Source organism: Oryctolagus cuniculus, chromosome 13, assembly GCF_051225735.1.
Source record: "Oryctolagus cuniculus isolate XC-2025 breed Fujian yellow rabbit chromosome 13, ASM5122573v1, whole genome shotgun sequence".
NCBI lineage: Eukaryota > Metazoa > Chordata > Mammalia > Lagomorpha > Leporidae > Oryctolagus > Oryctolagus cuniculus.
In genome coordinates this window covers 15096450-15122209 of record NC_142879.1, presented here as the reverse complement: position 1 = coordinate 15122209, position 25760 = coordinate 15096450, and the positions used below count along the sequence as shown (strand labels likewise).

The 25760-nt window shown below is 37.7% G+C and overlaps 2 long non-coding RNA genes across 2 annotated transcripts in view; one reads left to right on the top strand and one right to left on the bottom strand.

Moving 5' to 3' along the window:
• The window catches only part of LOC138844857 (uncharacterized), a 38505-nt gene extending 19369 nt beyond the window's left edge, over positions 1-19136 (top strand). Inside the window, exon 2 of the long non-coding RNA XR_016219500.1 lies at positions 16480-19136. This is a non-coding gene — a long non-coding RNA (uncharacterized LOC138844857). The remainder of the gene's footprint in view (positions 1-16479) is intronic.
• On the bottom strand, positions 601-12938 carry LOC149122486 (uncharacterized). Its single transcript, XR_016219499.1, has 3 exons — positions 12755-12938; positions 10534-10631; positions 601-944 (listed from the first exon to the last, which is right to left on the bottom strand). It is a non-coding gene; the product is annotated as an uncharacterized LOC149122486 (long non-coding RNA).
• Positions 19137-25760: the final 6624 nt, after the last annotated feature.

Genomic DNA, 25760 nt, shown 5'->3' with positions numbered 1-25760 from the left:
TGGGAGCAAACTGTTGAAATACTTACTTAAGGTATACTAAGCTGATCTTCTGTATATTAAGATAATCGAAAATGAATCTTGATGTGAATGGAAGGGGAGAGGGAGTGGGAAAGGGGAGGGTTGTGGGTGGGAGGGACGGTATGGGGGGGGAAGCCATTGTAACACATGAGTCGTACTTTGGAAATTTATATTCATTAAATAAAAGATTAAAAAAAAAAAAAGGCAGCCAGTGAAAGAGTTTGGACTGAACTGCGATGGCTGAGTGGTTGAACTTTAGATGCCAGTGTGGGGTACAGGCTCCAATTACTAGAGCCTCAATGAGGAGGTGCATTGGGTCTTAATGGTTTTTTCTCCGTGGAGAAAGAAATACCACCACGGAATTGCTGGGAACCCTGAAAGAGAATACAAGACAAGGGTAGAATCCATAGCCTCTTCGTCAACGCCTTTTGTTTCGTGATGTCATCATGAGTTCAGCGGTCTTACCATGGTGGTGGGTCTGGCAAATAGCACAACCATGACAAAACATAGAATGAAGTTGTTACTGTGATGTGTTTCATTTTAAGTAGTATATTCCCTACAAAGAAAGATATAATGCAGGTGTTTGCCATCAAAAGCCCTAAACTTTATTCATTTGACTTATTACACTAATTTAGCTACAGATTATCATTTTACCTCAGAGATACAAAATAATAGCACATATAAATGAATAAATTGGTCCAGGTTGTTCAAACAGAAAAATTGGAATATGTCAGCCTAGGCTCCACCACTCACATACTTCCGAGTCACAAATAGAACAAGAAAGGGACATCTTCACCGTAGCACGCAGAATCCAACGTGATGGCAACCCTTCACTGCCACGCAGGCATCCCAGACAGCGTTGTTTGTTTCAAGCTTGAGGCTCTCAAGGCAGTCCAGAAATAGCCCCCTGAGGTCCTCATCTGTTTCTGAAATAAAGAGACAGTCAGATCATCATCTCCGCCCCTGCCTCAGGGGCTCATTCTGATGAATGTGGCACCGGCTTCCAGGCACAGGGGCTGAATCTGCATGGCAGAGAGAGGGGCATCTGAGAGCAATCTCATCCCACAGGCAGAATAGCTCCTCAGGGAGAGGGGCGGAGAGAGTAAAGGAGGGAAAAGGATGCAAGGAGATAATGCAGGCCCACGTGCTCAGCTTCTCCTTCCATGCCTGGCCGATGGAGAATGAATCAGAGAGCTAAGAGTGCTGCATTAGGAAGCATTCAAAGTGAGGAGCAGGAAACTAGCATTTTTCCACAAAGACATATCTAAAAGAAATTAAAGGCACTATGGGGTGGACATTTAGCCCAGTGTTTAGGATGCTGGTTAAGGCACTCAAGACTCACATCAGTTTGATTACTGCTCCTGCTCCTGGCTCCAGCTTTCTGCTCATGCAGACCCTGGGAGGCAGCGGTGACAGCTCAGATAACTGCATCCTGCCACCTACTTAGGGGATCTGGGTTATGTTCCTGGCTCCCGGCTTCAGGCCTAGTCCGGCCCTGGCTGTTGGAGGGTATTTACAAAGTGAGCTAATGGAAGGGAGTTCTCTCTCTCTCTCTCTCTCTCTCTCTCTTTTTCTCTTTCACTCTAAAACTCATATAAGTTAATTTAAAGAAAAATAGCCAACAGTGGAATACAAACTAGAAATAAAGGACAATTTTGAAGTAAACGTGGATTTAATATTCTATTCTTTACCCGAATTAATATAAATAAAGGCAGCGAACAAATAACCTACACATATATGGTAATAAGGAGAGAATTGTTCACAGGGAAGAATTACCAGTGGTTGAACTGATTGATAGAAATTTCCAGTGGTCTTCCACCCAAACCAGCCATAAGAGAATTGCCTCTCATCCTCCTGTCTACTCCTCTGAACTACTTCAACTGTGGTTTCACCACCAAATTAAGCAGATCCTTTGAGATAGAACATTCAATTCAGCATTTCTATAAAGGCGCCTTGTATATTTTCTTAATTACTGAAAATATTTTAAAACTAGGACATGGAAAGTATCTAGAAAAATATTTGTCATGTGAAAAAAATCTGCCTGAGATCCACATTAGATAAAAGTCTTGTAATAATGATTAAAGGTTCATCATCTCATCACAAGTAGAGAACACCTGCCGTGCCATTTCACCATACAGCATTCAGTAAATTTTGCAGAGAGTACAAACAATGTTCCTCAAAATGATAATGGAGGATTGGAATTATCGTATGCTTTTCCTTCATCATCTTCTGTTTTGGGACCTTCCAGTGAAATCAAGTCTTTGTCTTCCAGGACAACTAACAGTGGGATGCCTTTGGCATAACAGCAGCAATAACCTTCAGTGCTGACCCCTTTCAACACAGACATACTAGAGATGTGGACTGACTACTGGGAAAGCCAGCCTTGTGTATTGAAATAATTTAGTAAAATTAGTAAATCTGACACACACACACACACACACACACACACACAACATATTTCTATGGGCCTAGTTCTGAAACAAAGAGAAAGTCTGGTTATATTGCCATTTATAAATTGACATTTATAAATTCACCATCCCGTTATCAGGGATCTGATTACAGTCACATTTATACACTATCCCACACTCAATCTGAAATTCACTATTTCTGTGGATCATTTTATTCTGGGAATCCCAAGTAGCTCCTGGGAACCATGGTTCATTGACACAACCAGTTCACTGAGCACTTGCAACATATCAGACAATCAACAGTCATTTGAAGATTAGAAGCAAAAGTGTGCCAGGACCTAATTGGCATTTCAGAAAGATAACTCAGGCATCAGTTAAGGTGAGGTAACTTCTCCTATAATTGCCAGAGATGATCTGTGGGCTTCGGGCACAACACAACTTGTATTTTTCCAAAGCTGGTTATTCTACAAGCAGAAGACCCAAAACAAGGAGGCATTTCTTTTCCACAGGATCTTTGTCTTTATTTACATAATTGGGGCACACGCTTAAGTCAGTGCAGCTTCAGGCCAGATATAATTTTAATATTTGAAAGTATCAAAAGCAAGTGCAGCCCATGTAAGGACCCTCGGTTGTTGGCCTTTAACTTCCTGTGGACACACACCTAATCATGAAGGCCTCCAGCTCTCACACTCCACATAACTGCTCTATCCTGCTCCAGATGCACTTTGCGTGGGACTATTGATATTTTTCATGCAGAAAAGAAATTACATCAAGGGAAACAGACTTTCAGATGTGGAAAATGGAGAATGCTGACACTGCAGCTAAAAGCAGTGTTCCCTTTTTGGCCTTGTCTTGGCTAGTCATGCAACCAACGAAAGTTCAAGAAAGTACATGAAGCCGTCAACTGTACATGAGAAGGAAAATGCTGACTCTCACTAAAACCACACAAATGGAAGAGCAGTTCCACCTTTAAGTTTCTTAGCAGGTTAGCCATGTTTATGTTCTGAGCACACATCTTGTTTATGTATAAGCACACAAAAACATGAAAAATACTTCATAGTGCACATGTAGCCATGTATCTCCCCATTTAAGCAAAGATCAGAGGATAGGAATATGTCCAAATATTAACCTAGTATGTGTAGCACATATCCTGTCTACACTGAATATAAAGAATGTTTTAAAATGTATGTAACTTTGTTCTGCAAAGGTTCAAAGTTTCATGAATACATTCTGTATAATAGAATGTGAATTCTTACTGACTTTTCTAACCTGCTTTGATAAGTGAGATTTTCATTTCAAGCTATAAGACTACAAAAATGGCAGGCATTTTAAAAATTTTTAAGTGCATATTTTCAGGTGCATCTTATACAAGTGCATTTGAATTGAGATTATTCGGTATATTAGTAATAGTGGACTTTGACATGGAGACTTTAAGGGCATAAACAATCATAGCCCAAGATTTCCCATTATTATGTGAACCCATTGTTTGGTTTTCCATATACCTCCCAAGTTTGCTTATGTTATTTCCTCCTATTGAAATGATTTTTCCTTATTTTCTGAATGTCTAATTGGAGTCCAACTCAAATGCCAGGTTCTCCAATATGCCTCCACTACCCATCACTACTGAACTTAATTTCTTCTTAAAATTTTAAGATTTTTCTGCTCTACTCCTTACTCACCATTTTGTTCCTTGTGTTATTGTCTTTTCATGCTTACAAGATCCGTCCTTGAAGGTAGGGTTTCAATAGCTCAACAGAGTGTTCTTGATCTCACAGGTGCAAAGGGAATATTTCTTGAAATGCTGAATTAATGCATAACGTCTTGGGAAAATCCTTGCAGAAATCCAAGAGCTTATTCTAGAACTAAAATATCTACAGAAATTTTAAGATTTTTAAGTTGTTTCTGATAAATTATATTATTCAAACTGACCTTTTAAAAAACAGGCGATTGAAGGAACTCAGTTAGGAGTTGCTGAATTTTTATTATACAAATTGCATTTCCTTTGATTGCATATGATTTGCAAATCTATGCTTAAATAATAAATGACCAATTCAGATACATTGCTCACTTTTACAGATTTTGACAGGAGTTTGCCCTAGGTATTAACTTTTAAAAAGTACGGATAATGAACCCATAAAAGAATAAACCCTGAGAAACAAATGAATTACATAAAACAGATACTCCATGACCAAAAGAGGTGAATACAGGTGTCATCTTAGATCTTAACTATCATGGGGCTGGTTGCTCTCCACTCTCTCTTTTATTTGACAAATATGTGTTGAGACTGGCATTCTTCTACTTGCTAGGGAGACAATGGAAAACAGACACATTTCCTGCTCACGGCAAACATATATCCATCAGGTCACAATAATCACTAGGAAGAGAATGAAAAGAATGATCGAAGTGGGGTATGGAAGTTTGAATAAGGCATTCAGGAAATGCCTCTACATTAAGACAGTGCTTGAGCTGAGCCCTGAATTAAAGGGTGGCGGGATTAATAGGAATATCAAAAGAAGAGCTTCTGAGATCAAGGACAGAGCAAATATAAATGCCCAAGGCCTGAAAAGCCCATTTGAGTTCTTCAGAGCAAACACAGAGACAGTGACAGGAGATACAGTGAGAGAGTGAGGTGAGAAGATCGTGAATGGTCCTGCAGGCCCTGATTAAGATTAAAGATTTTATTCTGAGGAGGATGGGAAGCTATTGGAGAGTTTAAGCAGTGGACATACGTGATTTGACTGTAACATTAAGAGTCACTCTGGCTCCTGTGTGAAGAGTACATTGGCCAGGAATGGTTGTAACGAGTAAGGATGAAGCATTAGTCTATTGAGGATAGCCTGGCCATGAGCCAGGCGAGAGACACAGGTGCCTGGGGTGAAGGCAAGAACAATGGAGATGGTGAAGAAAAGCTGGATTCTGGATATATGTTACGTTAGAGCCAAGATTGCATTATTCTTAAAGACTTTTGCCAAGTGAGATTCTACCAGATATAGACTAAAGATGAGTCTCTAATTTGAGGGGCCCCCATTATGTCATATTTATAATGATAATTATTCCCACACTTACTCTCTAGGGAGCTCATCTGTTAGGATTAATGCCAGCTTTCAGAGAGGCCTTAGTGACATGCTTTGTGTCACAAGTCAAGCCAGATCCCACAGCACCAAAGCTACTTTTCCTTTCACTAAATTTCACATTTTCCCTGTTTTTTTTTTTTTCTGAATACTCAAGAGATATTTTGCTTTAAGTATGCAAGATATTTTTAGTATTAGAGGAAAATTCTAAATATCGACTAAATGTTCAGCTTCACATAAACGTTTTAGTGTCTTATTTTCAAAAGATTAATTTAGTCCATGTTCTTTGGTTAAAGATTTGCTTTATACTAGATTGTTGCGGTACCTTTTTCTGGCAAATTTTCTAGCAGAAATAAAGTAACAATTGGCAACAATCATACTTAAATAATTCAAAAAAGATTAGTGTGGTGATTTTTAGCAATGTTTTGAATTTTGTAGACTAAAAACAGATATGCAATAATCCCTTTTTGAACAATTTTAACAAGCATGCTATATCAACAAATATTGACATTCTATTAGTGGTATTTTCTGTTGCTTTTTAAAAAACATGTTCATCTAAAATTTAAATATTACTGAAAGCATACCTAAAGATATCATTTACCAGACCATTTCTAAAAGTAAAGGAGTTTTTGTTTCTAGTTCTAATCATTTATGTATTTGTGTATTTCGAAACATTGACAAATAACCTATTTTTAACAATTCTGCCATGTTTCCTGATCAGCATGCATTTATTCTACCACACTGGCCAATCAGCTTACAAGTTTTGTTATTGACAGCATTGTGCTAAAGAATACTTTTCATTAGAACATTAGAGTTCTATCCTTTTCTCCCGAGGCTTGAATAAGAATTAAAGATTCTCGGGGGTTCTTAGTTGCTGTTAGGTTTAGAACCCTGGAGCATGCTGTGATGCCCAGGTTTTAATCAGCAAGCATGGACGCTGACATGAATAAGGCTTCCCCCACACGTGGATATGAGCCATTTTTCCTTCACCGGATTCTTTTCTACATTATTTCCCTAAGACCTACACCTGATTCAAATAGATCCTTGGCTTCTTGACTCAAGCCTTCATTTCTCTTTTTCCCACCTCCTTCTTCGGGAAATTTATTGAGAACTTCTGTGCAGTGCATTTATGAATAGCATCTAAAATGCTTGCTATTCTGGTCGAAAGGGAGAAAAGATTTCAGAGATCCTACCCTGTTTTCTGAGGCCCTAACTCCTGAAGATTCACTCAAGTTGAATGATTGAAGCAAAGAAAAAACCTACCATTATCCTTGAGACACTAAATAATTGATAGTCTGGGGACTCCTACCAATTGCTTATTCTTTAAGAAAAAAAAGGGACCATTTTTAATCCCCCCCCCCAAAAAAAAAAGAACCCTTTTTCCCATCAAAGATAGTTCTGCCATGTCTTTTAAGGACTTTTCTCTTAGTGGTCTTTTCATTTCACTCCTCAGTGTTCTGCTAATCTTTGATTGTAGGGAAACTTGCATATAAGTACGGAAGAAGGAAGAGAGGAAGAGACAGGAAGCGAACACTTCCTGTGTCTAGGATTGCTCATATTTACTGGATTAAAGATGCACTAACATACAGAAAAACATCATCTCTATTTGAGTGTATAGCACCACCAAGGACAATCCAGGTGATCCTGTGTATTTATTGGGAATAATGTCATTGGTTAAATGGAGCTAAGTTCACTTGCAGAAAGAAAACACAGGTTACATAAATGTGAAGAGGCACAAGTGGCTTGTCTTGGCCTACAAGATGCCATAATGGAGCCACGCAGATTTACAAAAAGTAGGATGGAGTAATTTATCCCTTCACATTGGCTGGTGCTCAATTCTATCTTTTGGAAATAGGATTCATTCAAAGTCAGGCATGCTTAAACCCTAATGGCAAATTTTAGATGTTTTCCAAAGATTATATAAGAGTAGAAATTAGAGTGCATTATCCTCTGTCTTCTATTTAGTCTCATTCTGTTCTGTTTCCAATGAAGACAGTAAATATGATGAGAGAGTATAATGAAATGGTTACTTGGTTGTTTTGTTAGGATTCAGGGTCCAGAATTGTCTAATCCCATTAACAAGAAGAGTACTCTGTCCCTTAAAACCACAAACATCTCAAACATTTAAGTTTATTAAGATTATAATTACCATAAGAAATATTTTCTCATGGAGCTTTAAACCATAACCAAGTAATTCTTCTTCAAATTATAAATGAAAACCTAGCAACATAATATAAAAAGTAAAATTCTCTTGTTTAGACTATACTGACAAGAAGTTTCAAAATCTATAGTCATAACTTTGTGAGACCTCATTATTTTTTTTAAATTGCTGCATTGTATATAATGAAAATTGTGCCCTGACTGCTAATGGACAACTTAATACATTATCCCTCATAGTAAAAAAAAAAAAAAAAAAATTGTGTACGGTGCTACAAGAAAAATAAATAAATATTGAGCGGTTTGGCTTCATAAATATTTTTAAAGGGAGAATTTTTATTATCTGAAATTACAGGATTTAAACTCATGTAGCAAGTTTGGCTTGGTCACTGTTTTCTACCACAGAATTTATAAGAGAAAGTGCAAAATATACCAAAAAGAAAATAAAATCTGTGGTTTTCCTGTTCAATAAATCTTTCTCCCCAGATGTATAAATGACTGTGGATTTTATTCCTACCCCTATCCTGTGATATGTGGAAGCCAATGAAGAGATAGGATCTGCCAAAGAGAAAGGACGCACACCCTGTTTCTAGGAGCAATGGATGCTTGTTTAGGGAAGGAAGAAACAGAGAAGCAGGCAGAACTGACTTGTGTCCTATTCTCTGTGTACAGATTGGCATAACTCTTTATCACACTTCCCTAAAAGTGAGCTGAAAATGTAAGAGATATTGTATCCCATGCAGATAGAAAGGTAGAATTAAGCAGGATTAGTTCCCTAAAGGTACATGCACATTATTCTAGTTTTTTTTGTTTTCATAGAGAATTTATGTTCCACATTTAAGGATTCAATAAACCCTCTATCTGGCAGCAAGTAAAATTCAACAAAACATATCATGTATACTTACGTTTTCTAAGCAATCTGTAAGTAAGTCCATAAGTTCTTAAAAATCAAGAATCAACATCATTCAAGATTTTATTTAAATAAAAATGCAACAAGCAAAATTATTTTTATTTTTAAATATCCACAGATTCTGTAAAGCAGAAGTAAATCAATTTCTGAATATTTTATGGGTTGGATATATTATGAATGCTCCACTTGTTAAACCACCAAGACAAATGTTGTGCTTTTACTTTCTAAAATTACAATTTATAAACATAATTTTCCCTCTAGCAAAGCAGATTTAATTTCTCTTTATAAGTGGTAGTAGGCAAAAGAAGAAAGAATGCTAATTGGAAGGCAGTATTAGTTCGTTATTTAGTCCTTGTTTTTTTTTTAAAGATTTATTTATTGTAAGAGAAAAACCAGGTTGATTTTTACATCTTAGACGTGTTCTGTTGTTTATTTTAGAAGGACCAGCATTCCTGATATTTATAGAAAATGTGCATGCCTATTCTTGACCTATATTTATACTGCAAATAAAATTGTGTTACTTCAGTGTAGGTCCCATCACACCCATCATTTATTCACATTTGAAAAAAACTTTTTTAAACTGCTCTTCAATCTTAATAATTTCTGCTGTTAGCACATTATTAGGAAAATAACATGTTTTGCTCCCCTGGGCTCTGGGTATATTACAGGTTGCAGTGTTTAGAAGGATGACAATGACAGGAAATATATTGGAACGTTCTAACTAAAGCACACAGAAATGTAAGACAAAGAGATCTTCAGAGCCTGCTTGAAGTTTGAAAGAACTTCCTTGTTTGGGGAAGTATGGAAAGTCCGACATTTTGCTTGATGATAACAATAAATCTGACGAAGAAGCAGGGAAGGGAGTGTTGAAAGTGCTAAGTTCCCTGTCAAAGAATTCTACCAATACTCCAACCACTGCCTAGGGCTTGCAGAACCCTGTTGATGGGCCCTCCCAGCCCATACCTGACAGTCAACTCAGAAATAAATCTCCCTGCTTGGCACTGTTCAGGCAACCAGCAAGAAAGTCCACAGGGGCTATGCAAGGGGTTCGAAGGCAGATCTCCCCAAGCAGTCAAGCAATACTTTTGTCAGCTGGCATTCATACTCATACATTTTATTTCTCGTGAATGAGGGCTCCTCAGAGACAACCTGCAAATGACTAAATACATACACAACAAGGGGGAAGGCAAAATTCTGGCATCAGAATTTCCGTCTTCACTGAGGCAGGTTACTAAAAAGCCAGTGGAAAGTGGAAGAGTGGGACAGAGAGCCCATCAAACACATGGTTGTGGTGCGACGGGCAGAAGATTCATGTACCACACACAAGCCACTTGAACATGGACATGGCCGTGGGGAGATTTGCACAGGTCGCACTCAGAACTTTGCTTTATGTATTGTAGCTCTTCAGCCAAAATGTTGGTGCAAGCCCAGTGGCACGCATGCTAGAGACACAGACCTCATTTTCAAGAAATTAAATTTTAGTTAGTGCCTTCCTACACAAGCTAGATGCTTTGCTGACTCTGATGATTTGCACAGGGTTCACTGTTGTTCTCTTTATAAATATATCCTTTCCCTAATAGGTTCTTTTAAAGACGAGTACATTGTGCTCTACTGGAGCCAAAGAAAGGGGCCCGAGTTGGGGGTGGGGGCAATGTGCTTTCTGTTGGGCACTGGGAATTCTATTCAACGAACCCTACCCTACCTGAGAATCAAGCCTGTCCAGGTCTTGGCTGGCTCTGGATCATAACCTTGAACAATGTAATTCATCTCATCTGCACCATTTTATGACAAGTCATTTCCAACAGCAACTGTAAATATCAGGATATGCATGCCCTATAATGAATCTGCCTGTGAAAATGAACCTTTACTTACTTGCTTTGCATTTGAAACATTCTCATATGAAATATATAGTTAGTAGTTAAATATTTATAGTTTATACCCAAAAAATTTTCGAAGGAGATCTTTATACCTGAAATGTTTGGAGACTTTCTTTTTTCAGAGCATTCGTTCTCCAATGACATCATTCTGGTAACCAACCTCAGGGGTTTGGCTTTTTCTGCAGGGATCCTAACAGAACACAAGTGCATAGGTATTTCTTGTAATTCAGGATTCATTAACTATATTTAACAAAAGCTCTCCTAGTAACTCTCCATCTTATACTTAATAAAAAGTCATATAGGCACACTTTAAATTTAACCACTTCAAATTTTTTATGTATTTTTTAACTCACTGGCAAACACATCACAATTGTTTGGCTTTCTCTTCCAATTAGCAAGCCTCCATTCTGATCATTTTTTTTAATTAAGCTGTTCCTTTAAATTCAAAATATTCCTTCCAGCTTCCATGGTAAATACAACCTGCTGGAAATAAATTGCAGCATTTATTTCTTTTCCTTACATATGTGTAAAACCTGAAGCACTTCATATTTATTTGTAGTTGGAGCCACTCAGCTGTAAGTAAAAGCTCCCTGCCTTGAACATTCTCTGCAGATTTGGCTAAGAAAACACTGAATTCTGTTTTCAGCCCTTGGGTCAGCTTCATGGATGTAAATCCCATATGGATGTAAATCCCATGTAGATGCTGTCACACAGAGATATTTAGCGCAGATAGCTATATATAGCACGTGGTCAAAAATGGCCACCCAGGACACATTCTACTCTTGTTTTTGTAAGGGTTTATAAAGATAGGATTTACTGAGAACCCATCAGAAAGGTAGAAAATTCCTGCTATGCCACACAGTTAAACTTTCTTTTTATGTTACAGTAGTCAAATGTGTCCTTTAATTTTTCAGTTTAGTACACCATTAAAGCAAAGCCCTAATTTTTCCATCATTTGTTATTCTCCTGTTCATTCTACAAAATCTGAAAAAAGGTTTGATTAAACTTAGTTTTACATTTAGCAATCCTCCAATAATCAACTTTAACACTGAATTTAAAAAAAGAAGAGGAAGAATTGAGTAATTCAGTTCTAAAAAGTAACTGTAAATTAAACAGCTAATTCTGTTTTTAAAAATCAAAAACTGAAAGTGGAGCTCAGTGTTTCTAAGAAGCAGAGACATCTGCTCAGTTTGCTGCTGCCAAGGTCACTACTGAGATCAGAGCCACCGCCCCACAGTACAATTGGAAGATGAGGACGCATTACTTCCAGGGCGAGCCTTTGTCCAGAGCTTTAGGCACAAGTGGGTCAAGTTGCCCAGTGATCTGTCTAATTAATGACTCTTGGCATTTAGTTTGCCTGATACCTCATGAATATATCCTACCCGACACTCATCCCTGACCCCCCTCCTAAAAAAATAAAACAACAACAACAACAACAACAACAAAAATAAACCTTACTTACACCTGCACTATCCAGTCAGGAGTTCTCATTTCTAGAAGTGTGCAACAAGAATAGGCTTTTTAAAAAATCTCATGATCTATACATTTTAAAATTGTGCTCTTTCAGGTTGACTTGAAGTCTGCAAAATCTATATCCCTGGAATTAATGCCTCTCTGCCCAAATGTTATACATATAAATAGCCCGAGATCACTTTCAAAGACTGAGCAGAGGGGGAAATGATTACATTCTACAAGTATGTGTTTAAGTGGTCAGAAATGTAAAATTAATAATCATTACTCCGGGGTTTTATGTGAGCCTGTGCTGCCTAAGTGTATCTGAACTGAACCACTCTTCTGGCGCAACCATACAATGCAGCATTGTTTCTCATGTTTCTGTGTATATGTTACTCTTTCAGTTTCATTTGTCCCCTGAAGTCTGTTTACCCAGGCTTCCTGTTATTAATTATGGGAAACAGGTTTTCTTGAAATATAGGAGAGACTCTTTTAACTCTTGTCCAGACACTTCAAGGCAAGATATTGATGATTCCTTTAATGTCTGCCCTGTGCCGGAAACAGAGTTAAAATACATTATGCTTGACCCAGCTTACAACTTCTTTCCTCTCACAGAAAAAAAAGACAAGAAAAAGAAATAATAACAAAACAAATCTGAGCAGCTTCTTTCCCAGTTACTAGACACTGAGATACAAAGTTGGGTGCTTCCGTCATCTGTCACGACAATTACCAGATCACAGTGTGACTTTGAACCCTAATAAGCCCACAAAAACAAGTTGCAAAGACTGACTCAAATAGCAGAGCCAAGACAATAAGATGTATTCTAATGTAAATATACCCATAAGGAGACAAAGTACTGACCTGATTATTGGTGTATTAGAAAGCTTTTCATATAGAAACATCTGGTCAGTCCCTCTAGCTGGCTCCTGTGTTTCTCTCTCTCTCTCTCTCTCTCTCTGAAATGGAAGCAAATACACTTGAATGCATTAAAATCAGAATGAAGCCAAAACATCTGGAAGTTTTAGGAGAACAGCAACACGGTTATGGGGAGGGAGGAGATATCCAGATTAAAAAATGCAGATGTTTAATTGGGATGTCAGTTTTGTTATAAGGAAATAAGAGCAGAAATAACCAGGAGCCACTGGTGGAAAATTAAAATAGTTTCATGAGCTCTTGCCAAGCTAAAAGCAATGAAATTGGTAACGCAATATGGACAGGGGCTTTCAAAACTGAGATCTGAAAATGTTACCATGTGCAATTTTGTAAATTAGCCATTTCCAAAAAATCTTTTTCATTAAAGCACAATAAAAGTTTTTGAGACCCTCTCTCTTTGGTCATTAACATCCGGCAGTTATTCGGGGGGTTTGGCTTTCATCAATGACAAGCTCATTCCCCCACCCCACTCACCCCCTTTCTAAGACCCTCTAATACTGCTGAGTGGCCAGAAATTACAGATGCAAGAAAAGCTGACAAATGACTGCTAGGCCCCTCCCCCTCCCGCCCCCGCCCCGTGCCTCAACAGTCAAAGCCCCTGCCGGAACATGCTTGAAAGACAAAGACACAAAGATCCCATTTTCTCAGTGAAAATAGATTTCATGTGTAAAACACTAGTGAGAAAAAATTGAAAGCTGACACATATGTGCAATTTCAGAGAGGCAGGGCTGAATATTTCAAGAAGATTGAAATTGCATTTGATTGCATCAAAGCCTAACAAATGTTGTTGAACCTAAAAGTCTTTTCAGTCTGTAAAAAAGACATTCAGTGGCAAGATATTTTATTTTCTTAAGCGCATGGTTAGAGAGGAAAAGGAATCTTGGGCTCAGTAGAAAGATGTTGATTACATACTACTGTTGCATAAAGAATTAACACTTCTGGCTCGCATCACAGGCTCTACAAAATAAGGGGGGAAAGATTTTTTTTTAATCCCTATTGAATCAAAGGGTTCGGTAAGATAATATTAAATCCTTATGAGTGTGTTTCATATAAAAAGAATCCCTTCCCAGGAGCCCCAGGGTATCATTACTGGAGAGGCAGCAAGTGGTTTATTAGAGATTCAGACCTCGGCATCTGAGCTTTGCCAGGCATGCAAGTTTTAGCTTGTGTGCCCAGGGCCTTGCCTTCTTCAGTCTCTTCTGGCTTCTAACAGTGCGGGCCATCTTGTCAACCTCCACACCACGCCTGCAGTGTGTAGGGCAAAGGCTAGGCCTGGGAGACAGAGAGAGAGAGATCCTCACTTATCAAGGAAGATTACGCTTTTCTTCCTGCCTACCTGCCCACCCAGTCCATTCCATAGCACTGTGTTCCTAATAGGTGGACTCAAAACTTGCAAAGAAAAACCTTGGCTTAATATGTTTTAGAAAGTGTTAGACCATTAAGAGGTTAAAATATAATTAATAGTAGCTGTCAAGGGTAATAGACCAAGAAATTGCACTGGGGATATTTTAATTAAAAAAAAAGTTTTACAACAAATTAAAAAAAAATTGAGAACACATTTTCTACTCTCCCAACTTCTTCCAAGCTTTTGCAAATCTTGAATTTCTTTAGCCAATAGGAACATCAGAGAGAGTGAGAAAATTACTTCATAAACTATCAGGAGATGACTGAAATAAAAATGAGAATATTAAATAAACCCTCTGGCCATTAAAATGCTTTACATAAACTCTTTATTCCTCCAAGCGTATTCATGTAAGGATACATTCTAGCTGCCACTTCCAGCCTCAGGAGGATGCAGTATAGCATTTAAGCAAAAAATTTGCAACATTAACTAATGAAACATGTTTTATTTGGGGTTTTAAGAATCTTCAAACTAAGTGCTCAAAGAATTCATCTGTTTGCTTGTTAAAAGAAGGCACTTTCCGGGTTCTAGGCCCAGTTGCTCCTCTTCCAGTCCAGCTCTCTGCTGTGGCCTGGGAAGGCATAGGAGGATAGCCCAAGTGCTTGGGCACCTGTACCCACATGGGGTACCAGGAGGAAGGACCTGGCTCCTGGCTTCAGATCAGCATAGTGCGGTCCATAGCGGCCATTTGGGGAGTGAACCAATGGAAGGAAGACCTTTCTCTCTGTCTCTCTCTCTCACTAACTCTATCTGTCAAACAAAATAAGAAAGAAAGAAAGAAAGAAAGAAAGAAAGAAAGAAAGAAAGAAAGAAAGAGAGAAAGAGAGAAAGAGAGAAAGAGAGAAAGAGAGAAAGAGAGAAAGAGAGAAAGAGAGAAAGAGAGAAAGAGAGAAAGAGAGAAAGAGAGAGGAAGGAAGGAAGGAAGGAAGGAAGGAAGGAAGGAAGGAAGGAAGGAAGGAAGGAAGAAAAGAAATGAAATCAGCCCAGAGCTATGTGGACGGAACACAACCTAACAGTTGATTGTTATAGTTGTTCAATTTTCAGAATGTCTCAACATTCTGTAACATTATATCTAATGCTCTGTGATAAAACATTATCTTAAAATAGTAGTTGTGACATGCATGTATTTATATTAATTCTCCTTCCTCTTGTTAGTCATTAAATGGATGTGCGCAGAACAGCTAAGTGAGCCAGGGGTGAATCAGCATGGTGTGAAATTCCAGGCAGAAAATGCAGTATTGCTAGCCCCCGACACACACATTGGCTCACCCCCTGCCTCTACCTCGGAAGATAGGAATTGAGGGGAATACGAAACATGAAGTGCAACACACTGATCCCAGTTTCAGCCAACAGGGTCATTCACGCCTCTTTACATGTGCTTCCTAATCAGTCCCTGGAGTTTCACACCAGGTGCCAATGAACATAGACTATCATGGAAGAAAATATATTGTAATATGGAAGGTATTCAAGAAAAATACTTCTGAAATGAAAAAGTAATAGAAATACATTCCTGAAAAGAGAATGCATAGTGACTCACCGAAGCTCAACAAATCTATACATTTTCAACCACATAATATATATGTAATATACAAGAGAGATTGTATTTTTATACAAAATATACAATAAAACTATTTTTATAAAAGGTATTAGAATTCTCTAACTCTACATGAAAAAGAAAAAATACAATTACTTGTCTTCATTTAAGCCTAATGGAAAGGGGAAAACTACAGTCATCACATTAAATATTTTCTCACTTGAAAACTCAACTATTATACTAGAATGAGATAAAAGTATCATAATCTATTAGATAAAATAGTCCTCTTAAATAAGTTAGATTATTAAAAACAAAGCAAATACATTTAAAATGTTTGGGAATAAAAATCCAAATTTTGTTAATAATTGCATTAATGTTATTTAATATTTATAAACATTTTTTACAAATGGAATATGCATTTAAAGGGAAACCAGTCCTTCCAATTAATTGGTATACTGGAGGTATTTCAAACCTATTTAGTTTCTTTTTTCAGGATTTTTGTGTTGTTATTTTACAAAGTTTTGATTCGCAGAGGATAAAAACCTTGATTAATGTTTTCTGGGTCAAATCAGTATCTAAAAATATAGAATGTGAAAGGCAAATCCCTACAGACTGCTAGACTGGAAACTACCCCCATAAAAGGATGAAAAATAAATTTTAGCTTATTTTCTTATCATAGACTGAGTTTCACGTAATACCTGTTTTTGTTTTGCATAGGGATCTTGGCAAAATTGCCAACAGATCCATTAAGGCAGTTGGATCTACATCTTCGATGACAGTTCCATCAAAGTTGGGGAAACATGTCATGACTTCAAGGAAGAATGACGCTTGGTTGGTTAGACCCTAAAATTAGGACATGACTAAGGTACGTCATTTCTTTGAGTTCCATCAAAATGCTTTGCTCTTTTCATCACAGATAATTTCTTTTTCTTTTCAAATCTCTCTCTCTCTCTCTCTTTCTCTCCCCCTCTTCTTTTTCTTCCTCTCATTAGCAGATGTCTTTTATAATTGATGCTGTTTGCTGTCCTTTCATCAAAGGCATGCCACATCATTTAGGCAAACCAGCAGACAGGGTACCTAAATACACATTAGAGGGGCCGGCAGCCAGAAGACGTTTTGACTGTCTCATCAGGCAGTTAGAATAAGCATTTTGGTGCCACTGAATGCAGTGCTGTATTCAAATAGTAGCTTTCATCTTCACTTTTCTAAATATAAAAGTCAACCTTGAAGCCCTTTGAAGGACCCAGCCAAACAACACGCATATAAAAGCAGATCAGTAAGGCTTGGGAAAACATCCTCATGTCAAATTTGTAGGATATCTTAGTTTGTTATTGTTGTTCTTTTCCAGAAAGACCCACAGGTAAATGATGGCTCCAAGAAGACACATGACAGTGTCATTTAGGAGAGTCACGATTGTGTGCGCTGGTTGCCATTTTATGTTCTCAGCAGAAGTACAGATACAGATATATAGATATAAAACTAGTTATATAGAACTAGTTATATAGTTGAATGTGTGCAGATATATATATATATATATATATATATATATAGTTTCCAGGAATGTCTACTTTTCTCTGTATGCAAAGCATATTTAAAGTGTCCCTCCAAAGCTATACTCATTTTTTTTTCTAAAGAAAGAAAGCAAAAGAGAAAACAACACCAATAGCAAAAGAAAACCTTTGTCAAGTGGTCAGACAGACTGGAACTAGAGGATTATAGGTAAGGGGGTAAAATGCAGGGTTGAAAGCTATAATTTCTGGTTCTGTGGTGGCAACCAAATCAGCTGCTGGAAGGGAATACAAAGACCCGGCTCCTTGAGGCCAGAGGATGGGGATAGGACACTTGCAGTCTGGCAGGCATGTCCCAGCATGCAAGTTGTGCTACGTGGTGGTGAATCCTGGTCAGATCCCTTCCCACTTAGTTCTTGTCCCTCTGCCCCTGGTCAAATCCCTTCCCACTTAGTTCTTGTCTCTGTCGTCCTGCCTGGGTCCCTTACTCTCCATCTGAATTTATCTTGGTTGTTACTGATTCCAGTTAACTTTTCTTCATCTTCTTTCTTTTCCTTTTCTCTCTCTCTCTCCCTCTCCCTCTCTCTTTTCTTAATTTAATTAATTTGATTATATTTGATTTCTTTAATTTTTTCTCTCTTTCTTTTCATAATTTGGCCTTATCTTTATATTTTCATTGCACTCGACAGAATCATGGAGCTGGTAGAAAGCATGGAAACTGCCTGTCATACAACTCAATGTTGTGTGATGCAGAGACTGAAGCCCAGAAAATAATCTGTTCTAAGTTATTCAGTTTGTTTATAAGTGCAATTGGCTTAATTATAGTTTTGCATATATTTACACAAAGAAAATATTTGCTCTAAAACTATTTCTGGGAAATGTTTGAGGAGAAAGTAATCATCAAAATATGTGCACAGTTAAATGTATCTATCATTCAACATCAGCAAGAATATGTATTGAAATTGTCTGTGATGTCATTCATAGGAAGAAACCTGCCTTAATTGCTAATGTATCCTCTGACTTCTGTGTATGCATAAAGTAGGTAAGCAAACCCAAATTCTGTGCAAAAATGAATATTATTTTTGTGTACACATACAATTTCCATTTGACTTATTTTTATTATTCATAACTCACAGTTTTGTAGTCTTAACCACAAGAAAGGGATTACTCAGAGGACAAAAAGGTAAGGTATCTGACAAATTGTGTCGGAAATTTCAGAAGGTTTGTTTTCTCTACGACTGGTATTGTGTTTTTTAAAATTGTTTGGGAACAAACCTTGTGTCTCCTGTATGAGTATTCCTGTAAGAACTGCAGAAGAGCTATGGAAGCAAAACCAGATAGAGTTAGATCCTATGAGCAGGAGGAACTGATGACATTCTATAGAAAACATACCTTGTGTTTTTATACATAATAGACATAATATTTTAAGTGTATTAAAATATTAATAATCATTTATACTAAACAAAATTTTTAAAGTTTTAATTCTGCCCCTCATCTGGTTTTGTAGTTTTTCTAGGAAAGGCAAACAATTTAAAACAAAATCACTCTTATGCAAATATTTGAAATGTCACACAAAAATTTTTGTGGCGATTTTACTGGAAATGAGTATTTGTGTAACTTAAACAAGTGGAGTGTCTTTCCTCCAAAAAGCTTGCCACACTGCCTGAATGTTAACAATGCAAGTTTTAGATATACTTAGAAATCATAATTAGGGTAACTTCTTAGTTTGAAACAGATTTTGAGTCAAGTATTTAAAAGATGAACATTTTCATGAAATAGTAATCATAGATGGTTTCAGTAGTCAATACTGTCTACTACTTACTTAAACTGTGTGCTTCAGTATTAAAACACTACATGAAATAGAAATAATTATTTAATAAAAAAGAATTGAAGATTTGAACCAGAATTTTGTTGCAGTCTGCAGGTTTATGTTTCATGGTCCCTAAGTTTGACTAAACATCATAAGATCTGAATTGTCTCCATTATTTTTACAACTTAAACAATAATATAGAAATATAGAGTACTTGTACTATATCATCATGAATTTGGACTTAGGGAAAATTGTTTCCCCTTACCCAGAATGGTACCCAGAAATCAGCACAAATGAGAATGAGCGTAATTCTCTTTTCCTGGTACTTCCGGAAGATGAGTCTGTGAGAGCTGAGCCTGATATTTGTTGTCTCATGCCATATGAAGAGACCCATGACTGATGGCAGAGCTTGTAGGTGTGTGTGGTGTTGGTCGATGCCTCAACTCTGCATAGATGATCAGGCTTCCTGCCAAATTGTATATCCTAGAAGCTTCAGGGGCAGGAAGTGCAGCAGTGTCACCTGCTCGTACTCTCCAAATAGCACTGCAGGATGGCACTCAGTGAAAATTCAAACCAGATTGGATAAAAATGCATCTGCTGTTTTTATACTGCAGATGAATTATAAATATATAGCAGCATTTGTCCATTGTTAACTTTATGTTGCAAAGTTATACTAAATTTAAAATGGCTTCATCAGCTATGGAAGCCTCTAAACACCCTTTGGATAATAAAGAGAAAGCTATAGCATATATTGTGGAATTTATGGAAGGCAAGCTGAAGACATATATGAATCAAAAGTATAGTTTTACTTAGAAAGTGTGCTGTGCTTTTGTATTTTATCAACTATTTAATCATAAAGATGGTTTAGAATGAAATGAAGTATCAGTATAAAAACGTATGTGATTTCCTACTCATAGATCAACACCAATACATTTACATGTGTGTATGTCCCTTTTAGAGATAGCTATACTTATCAGAGGGCCTCAAAAAATTCATGGAAATGGTATATTTTGAAAAAGCTATACATAGTTTTTAAAAAATTTTGCACCAAAATAAATTGATCCTTTCAAAAATGGTTTAATTATTTTTTTGAAAGAGTTAGAGGGAGGGAGACAGAGAGAGAGAGAGAGAGAGAGAGATTTTCCATCTACTGGTTGACTCCCAAAATGGCCTCAACAGCCAGGGCAGGACCAGGCCCAAGCCAGGCCTCAGGAGCCTCCTCAGGGTCTCCCGCATGGGTGCAGGTGTCCAAGGACTTGAGCCATCCTCCACTGCTTTGCCAGTTGCATTAACAGGGAACTGGGTTGGAAGTGAAGCAGTGGGGACTCAAACTGGTACCCATATGGGATGCTGGCATCACAGACAGAAGCTTTATCCACTATGCCACAATGCCAGCCCCCTCTGATGGAGAGCCACCTGTCTAGGCAGCTTTGTGGTCTTTAATTCTATGCGAAATGAGTTACACTGATTCTTTCATTAACTTTAGTAGAAACATCCCATATAGAACTTATATGTCCCAAGTGAAGAATAACTTCAGGGTGCAAATGTTTCTGCTGAGAACAAAAAATAGCTGATTTGCCCTTCATTCGTTCTTCCAAACTCTTGGAGATCTCCTTCTCGAAGACCTTGTCCCCGGTCTTGAGTGGAGGCACTAAAACATAAACGTACCAATATTTCTTTTTAATATTTGAAATTTTAATAAGTTCTCTGGATCCCTAAAAGGTGAGAGAGCAGGTTTGTCGTTTTTCTATTTTTTTAAAGATTTATTTACTTATTTGAAAGTCAGAGTTATACAGAGAGAGGAGAGGCAAAGAGAGAGAGGTCTTCCATCTGCTGGTTCACTCCCCAATTGGCTGATCCGAAGCCAGGAGCCAGGGACTTCTGGGACTCCCACACAAGTGCAGGGGTCCAAGGCCTTGGGCCATCTTCTTCCTGCTTTCCCAGGCCACAGCAGAGAGCTGGATTGGAAGTGGAGCAGCCAGGACTAGAACTGGTGCCCATATGGGATGCCAGCACTTCAGGCCAGGACATTAACCTGCTGTGCCACAGCGCCAGCCCTGAGGTTTGCCTTTTATTTAGACCCTGAATTGGACAGTAAGAGTAGACACGAATGCAGTTTCTTTCAGGCATTAATTGTAATATTACTCAACAAATCACCAGGAGTTGTAGTGTTAACTTTAGACGTGAAACTGGTGAGGCTCTAAAGCTCCAACTCGTAGTAACTATGTAATTATTCACAGGAAAATGGTGTCTGCTTGTAGTTTAAATGTTTTCTTCTTTGTGAAATAACTGTAAGTAATGGTGCTTCCTTTCTATATGTTGCTTTTCATTTACATTGCAGTCAGATATTTCCCTGGTAATAAATACCGTGACAAGCAAGGAGACTAGTTGATATGAGCACTTACTGATGCAGGTGGATTTGATTATATTCAGATTGCAAGGAAATTTTAGCTCCCTTTAACAATGAACTATGTCACTATTTCTTGCAACAGTTACTGAAGAAACTTTTAACTAATTCTTATTTTCTTTCTACTTATTTATCTTATATTTTTTAAAATGTATTTACTTATTTTATTTGACAGAGAGGGACCTCCGTGTTACATCTGCTGGTTCACTCTCCAAATGCTCACAGTGGTTAGGGCTGGGCTAGGCTGAAGCCAGGGGTCGGGAACTCAGTTTGAGTCTCTCATGTGGGTAGCAGGAACTTGAGTATTTGGGGCATCATCTGCCCCTGAGGCACATTACCAGAAAACTGGATGAGAAGCAGAAGTTGGACTCAATCCCAGGTACTCCGTTATGGGATGCCAGTGCCCTACAAGGCAGGTTAACTCCCTGTGCCACAATGCCTGCCCCAACTATCATGGAATTTATTTTGGTAGGGTGAGATGGGGTCAAAGTTTCCCAAATTTTAGCTGTATCAGAATTACTTGGATGACTTTATAAGGCAGATTGCTAGGATTCATGCCCAGTTTCTGATTCAGTAGATGGAGCCTGGAAGCGTGCATTTCTAGCAAGTTCTCAGGTGACCCCAGCGCACAGAGAATCTTTGTTCTGCAGGCATGTTTAATTTCAAGTGCGCCTCCTTAGTCTGACTTGCTAGCTTTCTCATGATACAAAATGGCAGAGTATGTGCATATAAGCAAACAATTTGTATGAACTTGTGTTTACTCATTTACAGTAGACAAAGTCATCTTTACTACCAGAAACAATGGCTTATGAAATGGTTGTTTTAGTGAAAGATAAAGAAATCTTAAAATAAAAAAAAGCAGATAAAGTACTCCAAATAGAGATTTTGATTAGCTGAAAACTATTTTTAATGCCCACTATGATTAGGCTGGCAAACACTTTGCTCTCAATATTTTGTTCCTAATTTTGCTTAATCATACTTATTCCACCTGCCACAAAAGAATTCATTGATCCCCCTCAGTGTTCATCTCCCTGATGTATACAACAACCCCTCTCGTCCTTCCTTTGATATTCATATTCGATACCTTAGATCTGTTTCAAGGCCCTGTGAATTCATTACTTTCACTTAAATTTTGGCAGATTCTTATTCAATTTAAGATATCATTGAACTACAGGGTATCTGATATATTGAATAAATTATCTAGGCTTCAAAAAAAGCTGTTTCAAAGTTAGGGCTACCTTGGATGGCCAAGGAAGCTGTGTGCCTCCATTGTATGGATGGTGTTGAGAATTCCACTCCCTGGAATCACATAGACACGTGTTCCTTAGGCAGACATATTAGGCCAGGTTTAATACGACAGGTGTAAAGTTCAAGACCTAAGTCCCAAATTCTTTGGGATGGAAGACATGATATAAGAATTGCACCTGTGATTTACAGCTATTTAGTTGACTGTGACTAGCTCAGTATGAGCCAATAGTAATTTGAGAATCCACAAAAGTTATGCAGAGCTTAGCATTTTGGTAAAAGGATATGGGATCTGGTATGAAGGAGATGAAAACTCTCTGTCTTCAGGGCTGGTAGATCAGAAACAGCCACTTTTCATAACTCTCGTGGTATCTACTACACTGTGTTGTTTGAGGTAAAACCAAAGCAACAATTATCCTGTTCACTTAGAAAAAATATTAAATTAATATCCACACTCAATATGGTAAGTAATGGAGACCCATAAAAAAGCACAAGCTGTTGTCAAACTGAATATTTTCAATTCCTTTCAATAATCCATGAATGAATGTGTTTGGTTTTGACAGTGAAATATGCTAAAATAATGTAGTCTGAAATTTGCCTGTAGAAATATGGAACCTTGAATCTAGCTTTTTCTTGAAAGCTTCCCGAATATCAGAGAAAGTTGAGAAAGAAATTATTCTAGGTTGACAATTGGGAAAATCACCATCTTGTCATTTCACTTCAGTCACTAATATCCAAAAATAACTTTAACCAGTGTTACAGATTCATTTCTGTCTGTCCAAATATTTTACGTCCTCTTAATTCAGTAGGTAAACTGTTGTGCTGGTACATGTATAGCTGAACTTTATTAGTCGACTCTTGGCATTTTAAGACCAACTTTCCCTCATAATGCCTGTTGACACCTGCAGATGTTTAGCAAACCCAATAATACAGCTTTCAGAGTACTTACTCTCTTTGTTTTCCAAACATTTTTCTGACACAAAATTTTCCAGAGTAAAAAGAATACACAGCCTGCCACACTTCATCACAAAGACCTCCAGTTTCTAATGTGCATATCCAAAGCACTGACATTAATGCCGCTCCCAGGGTTTTCAATGAGGAGGGTGATCCGTGATAACAAAATTGTATCCCTTCCTTCCTGCAATTACCTCACTATCCTTACAGCCCTGACATCTGGAAACCCACTGCTACTGTAGCAGCTGTGACTCCTGTCCTATAGCAGGAAGCTAACTGCACATTCCAAAGAGCCCCAATTGTTTTGATATTTTTCTGGCAGCTCCAACAGTTAGGACATTAGAGAACATACTGTTTTGTGCCAGCCATATTCTGGAACCATATTCAGAGGTATAAAGTGTTACAATTGGAACCACTCCTGGGTGTTGGATGTTGGCCTTCTCTTAATGATGTATGTAACTCTACATTGTGGACATATTCCAAATTTAGCCATTCTAAATATAATGTATGTTAGAGGAGGAACCTCATACTGCTCCTATCAAAGACTCTCAATGTTTTATTGTATGACCCTGTTTCTGCCATCATTTACTCAAATGAACAACATGGAAGAAGATTTACCCTGTACATGCCCCTACTTAAACTGTTGGGAGGGAACTGACAAGTCACTGTGCTCTGAATTTGTTCATACGATGGCTCAGATAACAAAGATTTTTAGATATTTATAAATTTGGAAGAAATCAAGAGAAGTACAGTTATTAAGTTTTGGGCAAACCCACTTGCAGTTTGGCTTCGCTCAGTGTCTGAAACTATCTTGTGTTTTTCAGCTGATAAAGTCTGTAAATTTTATATTCACATTGCTTTTATACATTAAAAATCAAAGGGAATGACTTCTGGATTGATAACTGTTCATTTATCTTTGAAAAGCTACAAATAATGATTATGTTCATTTTAAGAGCATTAGTGGTTTTTGTTCAACAAATTAAGAATGAAATGGGTTTTGGTAATGCCCTATAATTACTTTGCTAATCAAAATGATTGCCAATGAGAAACTAAACTGTTTTGCTGCAGAATAGGTTGAGGATTGCTCTGATTCATACCATAACATCACAAAAAATACAACTGTGTATTTAGTTTACACATTTTATTTTTTATTTCTGTTTTGTAATCTTTCCTACATTTCCTCCAAAATATGACAGTATTCTCCACCTATTTCTTATTTAATTCCAATTTAATTTAATATTTATCTAATTCCAATTTATTTTAATATTTTTCTTTAGATTACAATTTCTTTATTTCGTTCTCTCTTTACTTTCTGTCTCATGATTTAATAGTTGATTTTAAATGATTTAAAAGGACATATGCGGGCCAGCGCCACGGCTCACTAGGCTAATCCTCTGCCTTGTGGTGCCAGCACACGGGGTTCTAGTCCCGGTAGGGGCGCCGGATTCTGTCCCGGTTGCCCCTCTTCCAGGCCAGCTCTCTGCTATGTCCTGGGAGTGCAATGGAGGATGGCCCAGGTGCTTGGGCCCTGCACCCGCATGGGAGACCAGGAGAAGCACCTGGCTCCTGGCTTCAGATCAGCGCGATGTGCCGGCTGCAGCGCTGCGGCCGCGACGGCCATTGGAGGATGAACCAACGGCAAAAAAAGGAAGACGTTTCTCTCTCTCTCTCTTCTCTCTCTCACTGTCCACTCTGCCTGTCAAAAAAAAAAAAAAATATATATATATATATATGCTCTTCTTTCATGGACTATAATCTCTGATGCTCTCTTCTGGTTATAAACTGTTTGGTAGTACAGCTGAAATATATTTGGTATGCTACTGATTCTGTGTGTGCTTAAGCATTTTGTGAGTTTTATACAACCAGAAGACTTGTGCATTCTCCTATTATTTTAATACCCCAATGCATACTGAAGATTTAAAAACTTGTAACCATAAAATAAATACTTATTTAGACAGGAAATCTTGCTAGACAATCTGCCTTGGGTTTAAATTTGTAACCATTATAAATTATGGATTCCAGAAAGATGCTGGTATGCGTTTTGTTTAAAGCCATTTCAAAATCATGCACTAAA